Source organism: Mytilus californianus, unplaced genomic scaffold (genome assembly GCF_021869535.1).
Source record: "Mytilus californianus isolate M0D057914Y unplaced genomic scaffold, xbMytCali1.0.p SCAF_7, whole genome shotgun sequence".
Classification (NCBI taxonomy): domain Eukaryota; kingdom Metazoa; phylum Mollusca; class Bivalvia; order Mytilida; family Mytilidae; genus Mytilus; species Mytilus californianus.
The window spans coordinates 33,479,835-33,487,020 of NW_026262723.1; positions in this window are offsets into that span (position 1 = coordinate 33,479,835).

A 7,186-nucleotide genomic window follows, 5' to 3' on the forward strand; every position below is an offset into this window, starting at 1 on the left:
TATTCAAAATCATAAGATGAAAAGAAACAGACATTGTCATGGCAAAAAACTGCCAAAAGATAAATAATGGTCCACAAAACAACACAGAAAATCAAAGAACTGGGCAACATAAACCCAATTCGAGGAAAAGAGGTCAACAACTCATGATGGCGACAGTAAAACTTTCCAAAATATGACTAACTTCATCACTTGAAACTCTTGGTTTAAAAGCTTCCTCCTTGTAAGCAGCAACCTTTTATTAAGGAAATGCAAGGTCTGAATATTGTATCAACTTGGAGATATATATATATATATATATACTTCATATGCATATGTTGCTGGAATGTTACTACATGGAAATGTATGAAGTTTGCCTCATATCAATATAAGAACAAGTTGTCTAGAAGAGGAGAACAGTTGGTTCCCATGAGAATGCCAATTGTTTGTTGAAAAAACCTCCATGTGCCAAACGTAACATATATGTTGTCAATCAATGAATCAAAGATCTTGATTTAATACTCAACATTTATTATAATTTCAAACCAGCCACTTATTTGCTTTATCAATTTAAGGAATTTTTCCTGTATATTTTCAGAAATTGCAAAAATTTTGAAAGTTATTGATAACTGCATGAAAATTATAAACAAAAAAAACTATTCAGAATGAAAACAACATGTTATAATTCCTTGCGTATGAAATGTTTTTATGGATTTACCTTCATCAGCCTAATATTTGAAAGCCAAGATGTATAAAAAACGAAACAGTTTAAGAGCTAACCAAAAAGGACCTAAAAACAATAGCCAAATCCATAAAAGATCAACTTTGCCCCGAGGGAGTTGAAACCTTAGTTTCTTTGTAATTTAAAAATTTATAAAAGACAATTTTAGAAACTACATTTTTGATTTAAACACGCATTTAATTACATACAAACATTTCCTTAAATTTTTATCAGATGATTAAGGTGGCTGGGGCGTCTTAAGTAAAATTGATAGAATTTTTTGATAATTTGTCAAAATGATGTTTTTATCATCCTTTTTTCAAAAATATAATAAAAAGTATGGGCCACCGGACTTTTTTTCACGCTACATGTCGTGCAAAATTGTCAGATTTTGTATAGATTATGCATGGAAAATCAAATTTTGTGTGATAAAAAGAAAACTACTTGATAGAACTTTAAGATAAAATGTGAGAAGATAGCTGTTATAACATGCTTTCATATAAGAAAAAGAAAAAATGGGGTCACCGAACTTGTTTTCTTGCTACATATAAAAATAGGTAAATTCACAACACTTTCTATTAAAAAAATTACTTTATCTGAGTTATCTCCCCTTATTTGGCAAAGTTTAAAAAAATCTAATCAAACACAAATAAGGTGTTTTTGAGAAATTACAGCTGTAATTATGATAAAACACACAATTTTCTATATTTACATCAAAAGTCTTTTACATAAATTATATACTACTCTCAAAATTTGCACATTTCATCTAATATCTAGACCAACGTTATCTGCTACTTCAAAATCCAAGATGGAGGAAGACACCCAAGCCACCTTAAGTGGAAACTGAATTACTTAAACTTACTTCTAATCCCAATGTCAAAAAAATGAGTTATTCTAATCAAAAATTTAATACAGGAAAATTGTGCTTCTTAATTTTCTGGTTCATCTCAAAATTAGATATATCATTTGTTTATATACATAACCAACAAGTTTCAGCATCACTGACGAGACATTAATTGTCAAAATGCCTATCTAGTGCCATAAAATTTGTACTGTTAATGTTATTAAAGTTTCTCGGCCATCTCATATTACAGTTAAGTTGATGCTTCCTAAAATAAAGCGATAACCTTTATTTTCTGTAGGGAACACAACCACATGATTAAATATTTTTAGGTGAGAATTTTTCTAAAGGACATCATCAACTCGTTCAATGTGTTTATGAACAGTATACACAACTAAGGGGTTATGATACAACAAGAACCTAAATGTCAAAATAGCATGAATCATTTAATTCATGGTTGGGGGGGGGGGGGTTGGTTTATGGTTTTTTTCCTTAAAAATATTCTGAAAAAATAATGTGGTCAAGCAGATGACCAAAAAATATCCTGAATCCACATTTTCCCCATACCTTATAGTGTTAAATTTGGAAAAAATATTTTGATTGATAGCGTCGAAAAACTACAAAAAAATGTTCACGCTATGTGCGAAAAAAAAATTTCTAACTCAGACAAAAAACCATAACCCTCCCTTGAAGTTAAATGGTTGCTCCCTTAGAGGGTAACCATTTTAAATCAGAACATAAACCAATCATAAATAAAACTGCTCTAAAGGTGACGTTCACACAACTAGTTATATATAAATACTACATATGTAAACCTTTCCTTCCATTTGTTTATTATGGCGGGATTTGAGCAAAAGTCAGACATTCTGATCTTCTAAGGAGCTACCATTTGATTTTAAGGGGGGGGGGGGGGGGGGAAGAAAAAAAGGCAGGACAGGAGTTTTTAGTAAAAAAAAAAGGCAGAATGAGCAACTTTGCCAAAAAAAAAGGCAGGATGACAATTTATGTAAAAAAAAAAGTCAGGATAAACTAATAAAAAAAAAGGCAGGACCGAATAGAGTGAAAAATAAAAAGGCAGGACAGAGATTACAACTAAAAAAAAATGCAGTACACAATTTTTCATCCTAGTAATTCCAAAGGAAACTGTAATACGAGTAAGGAGGCACTTTGGTAGAACATCCCTCCTTCAAGAATTGTACAGTTACCATTGGGGTATATAAGCAGGAGAGATTCCTTGCTCAGGGTCAATTGTCATAAGTCTACGGAGACATAAGACCAAGGTACGGTACGTTGATATTCGAGATCGCTGTCTCGTATATATTAGATATAATAGATACTATTACTAAGTGTAATAAAGAACAGGTTGGTGCCTGTTAGAAATACGGACTTTTACGTTTACGAGCTGAACCGTATTGTTGTACCGTATAGGACAAGTGTGAGTCTGTGTGACCAACTTGTATAATACATAATTGTACCAAGAGAACGAGTGACGAATTGGACAAGTGTGTTAACTTGTAGGGTACATCATCGTACCAGAAGGACAAGTTTGTTCCGGACCCAGGACAAATTTGTAATTATAGTACAAATTTGTACCAGTGTATATATTTTAATTAGAATAGTTATATATAGAATATTAGAGAACGCAAAGAGCAGTTGTACATATTTTGGTTCATTGACGTTAATTTTGAACAGATATATCATGTTATGGAGGGGTATTTGCGAAAAATACCAGTCAAGGGACGGTGAAATTTCCCAACCCGCTAGGCGAGGGAAATTTGGTCCCAAGACTGGTATTTTTCGCAAATACCCCTCCATAACACGATATATCTCATTCTGTTTAATTACACCGAATAGATTTTGATTGAAACTGTCTGAACATGTGAAGGGAAATCGTAGTGCATTACGTATAATTATACATGTACTTATACGCGTTAGTGCTATCTTTTTGTAACGTCATTGTTATCCCATCATTAAATCGTCATTTGTATAGACATTTTTTTCCCCTCTTTATATGTATATTTCTGACAGTTTTCGGTTTAACTCAATCAATGCTTAACCATGTTGTCGGGATAAAGTGAGAAAGGTTCCGAATAATTTTGGCGGGAACTGGCTCGCGAGGGCAAAAAAGGAATATCCAAAATGGCAAATACCACGGCAGAGAGGGGAATTTGAGGCAAATTCACCGGCAGTGATGAAAAACAGGCAAATTCGTTTGAAATGAGGAAAAAATGTTAGAATATGCGAAAAATACACTGTCTAACAACCAATCAAAATCTGGCATTCTTATATAAGGTGTAAATAATGAATAAAGTTAACTTGTTATATATTTTGTAAATAGAACATTTCGGATCCAGTATCAAACTGGTAAAGAACTCATTCTAAAATAGAAATAGACACGCTTACCCTGTGTGCACGTTACAGGCTAATAGTATCACACGTTTGTCATTAATACAATTTTCATCTAATTCAACACTTTCGATTGAAAAACATTTTAGTTTTAAACATCCAGATGAAATGGTATGAATCTAAGCATTCGATATACGAATATTTTGAGCATAAGAACATCATATTTTTTTCCAGTAGAGGACAATTCACTGTGAGAGAAACCAATGTAAGCCTTTATCGGTTATGATTTGGCATTGGTGGATCACCAAGACACGTAGTTAACTGCTGACAACGCATAGCCAGACATTGTAAGCCAATGTCAGTTAAACTATCAGAAACAATAATTATTTCCATTAACCGAAACAATGTGTATGATTTGAAAAGAAAAAAACATTGACTGAAACTTTACAACATTGTAATGAAATTATTTCAATATAAGGAAAATTATTGACGATAGTGCAGACTGAAGATTCTGCCAGGGTTCTCCACCATGGAAGTGACAGTTTTCTTAAAGATGACTGACTTCTTGGAAAGATAATCAAGCTGGCCGTCAATTAATGGAGAGAGGACAAAATAAATATACAATGAATATAGTTTAAAACAGAAAGCATGGTAAAGCATTTTGACACACTGTTTCTATAATGTTCTGGTTGTAATGCAAACAGTAGATTTTCCACATTTGGAGTGGTATGAAATATTTATAAGAAACTTGGTATCAGTATATAAATCTCCAAACATATTTAGTGTTTTTTCAAATTTAGTACTTTAATATCTGAATTACATTTAAAAATGTTGTCTAATATAAACGTATCTACCGACAATGTATAAATATTAGGGATGTCAACGAGAACTCGAGTACTCGAGTATCGCTCGGTAATACCGAGTATCGAATACCAAAATGATTTTGGATTAATCTGAAAAAATAATGTGGTCAAGCAGATGACCAAAAAATATCCTGAATCCACATTTTCCCCATACCTTATAGTGTTAAATTTGGAAAAAATATTTTGATTGATAGCGTCGAAAAACTACAAAAAAATGTTCACGCTATGTGCGAAAAAAAAAGTTTCCTGTTAGAATGTTGTTACCGTCTTAAAGAAAAAATATTTTTATTAAGAGCGCCTCCCGGGAAATTAAATATTACTCAAAATTAATCAAAATCTAAATACGTTTCGAATATTTGCGCTTAATTGTTATTAAAAATTCCGCCAAAAAGAGATAGGCTATGAACAAGCGCGCCTTTCCAAGGCTTACACTTTTAGCTAATCGTGTCTTAGTCATTTCTCCACCTCTGTACCATCAGAGCAATTTTTTTATCAGCTGAACTGTTAGTTACGTAACAAAGTTGAGAAATCGACTCTACCCAGAAAAAGTTGACAAGATATTATTTCTAAATAAGACATTCGTTGCACCCCTAGTCGACCCCCAGAAAATGGTTAAAGGCATCAGTAAGTTCTAATCATCACTCCTTGGTCATTAAATGCGTTTCTTTACGATTCCCACATACTGTTGTTTGAGTAATAATTTTTCTATAGATGTTTATTAATTAATTGATTAAATTATTGCCAGTTTACATAATTAGTACATGCAGTAAATGAGCTATTAGTTATGGTATAAAATTCCTAGCCTATGACTATTATCTAGTCTTAGGTAATAATGTTGAGGCTTTTACATCCATAAGACAACGACCCACAATACGTAAAATGGGTAAAATTTTGTGTCTCGGTAAATCCAAAGAGTACTCGATTGGTAAATCTTCACCGAGTTGACATCCCAAATAAATATATCTGTGTATCTCAACTACAAGATCATTTGAAAGTTCATTTATATAAATATTCATCTTTATTTTAGTGTTTGTATATTGTATATTTTGTATATTTGTTTCAAGTATATTGTATACTGTCATTTCTTTACCATTTTAATTGTTCTCTCTATTCTTCCAAAAGTCACAAGTATTATCTGCAAAAATAGTCAAAAGCATACTATTAGATAACTTCGAACTTTTTTTTCTGTGACACTGTAAGTGTAGTTTGTTTTTAGAATTTTACAATTACAACTGTATTTTTATTCTCCTTTATTAGGTTCCATATTGCACCATGCAATTTTATCTGCTGCAAACATTTCAGATCTGTAAGTGCAATTTTATCTATTAATGTCATATGAGACGATTTTCTTGAAATTATAATAAGGAAATCATTGAACCAATGCATGTGTAACCATACAAAACTAAGTCTTCTATCCTCGATTCTTAACATTTATTACGAATCCATAGCATATTATCGACACAAATATTCCATTTGATGATAACATTCGTCTTTTATTGCCGAAGTTTAACGAACGTGACCTTAATAAACTGACAACACAGAATCACGAAGCACGTGACAAATAAGGGAGATGTAAGACATGCATAAGACCGACGTTTACTTTTTTCCCAGGCGTTTCTATTTGTTAATTAAACTTTGTCATAACAGCTGTTAAAACATTTGGTGTATTTAAGTTTTTGTTTCAGAATCAATTAGAACTATCTAACGTCCATGTTTGTTACCTTTTCTATCGGCGAATTAGAGTACGGGAAGACAATAATTCAATAGCAGTTAATTTCTAAAGATAAAGATAAGAAAAAGAATGTTCTTTTAAAAGAAAGTCAATGTACACGTGTTTTATACTACTTAGCCATTCAAGTATATAAATCATATTCAACTTTTATTTCTAAATTTGAAGTATCATATGACTTAAAAAGAATTGAAAGGTTTAAAAGAAAAACAGAATGGAAAAATTGCAATAGTAAAATTACATAAAAAATACTTCATTCTAGCGTCATTTTTATCAAGAATTTAACAACTGCAGTACAATGTTTTTGTGCCGTTTTGATTTCAGAACTTATCCGGATTGGAATAAATAGCAATGGAGTCTATTCATGGTTATTCTTTGTATATGAATGTACAGAAATGTATAATACTTACAAAAATAACTTCTATATTTGGCTGACTTATTATTTCAATAAGAATGTCCCGACAACATGACTTGGATTTAAAATAATAATTTCTATTTTTAGAAATGACTGCGACTGCCAATAGCAACGACTTATTTGCATGACTAGCTTAAAACGATACATAAGATAAGTCAACCGACCTACACAATCTTCTTTGTAATAATTTGCTTTTTCATGAGAGCCAAAAAAATAAATATCATGCGCCCGAAGCGCTTTCTGGATTTAGCTTCATCAGGAACGCTCAAAGCCGAATATTTGAAATCCAAGGATG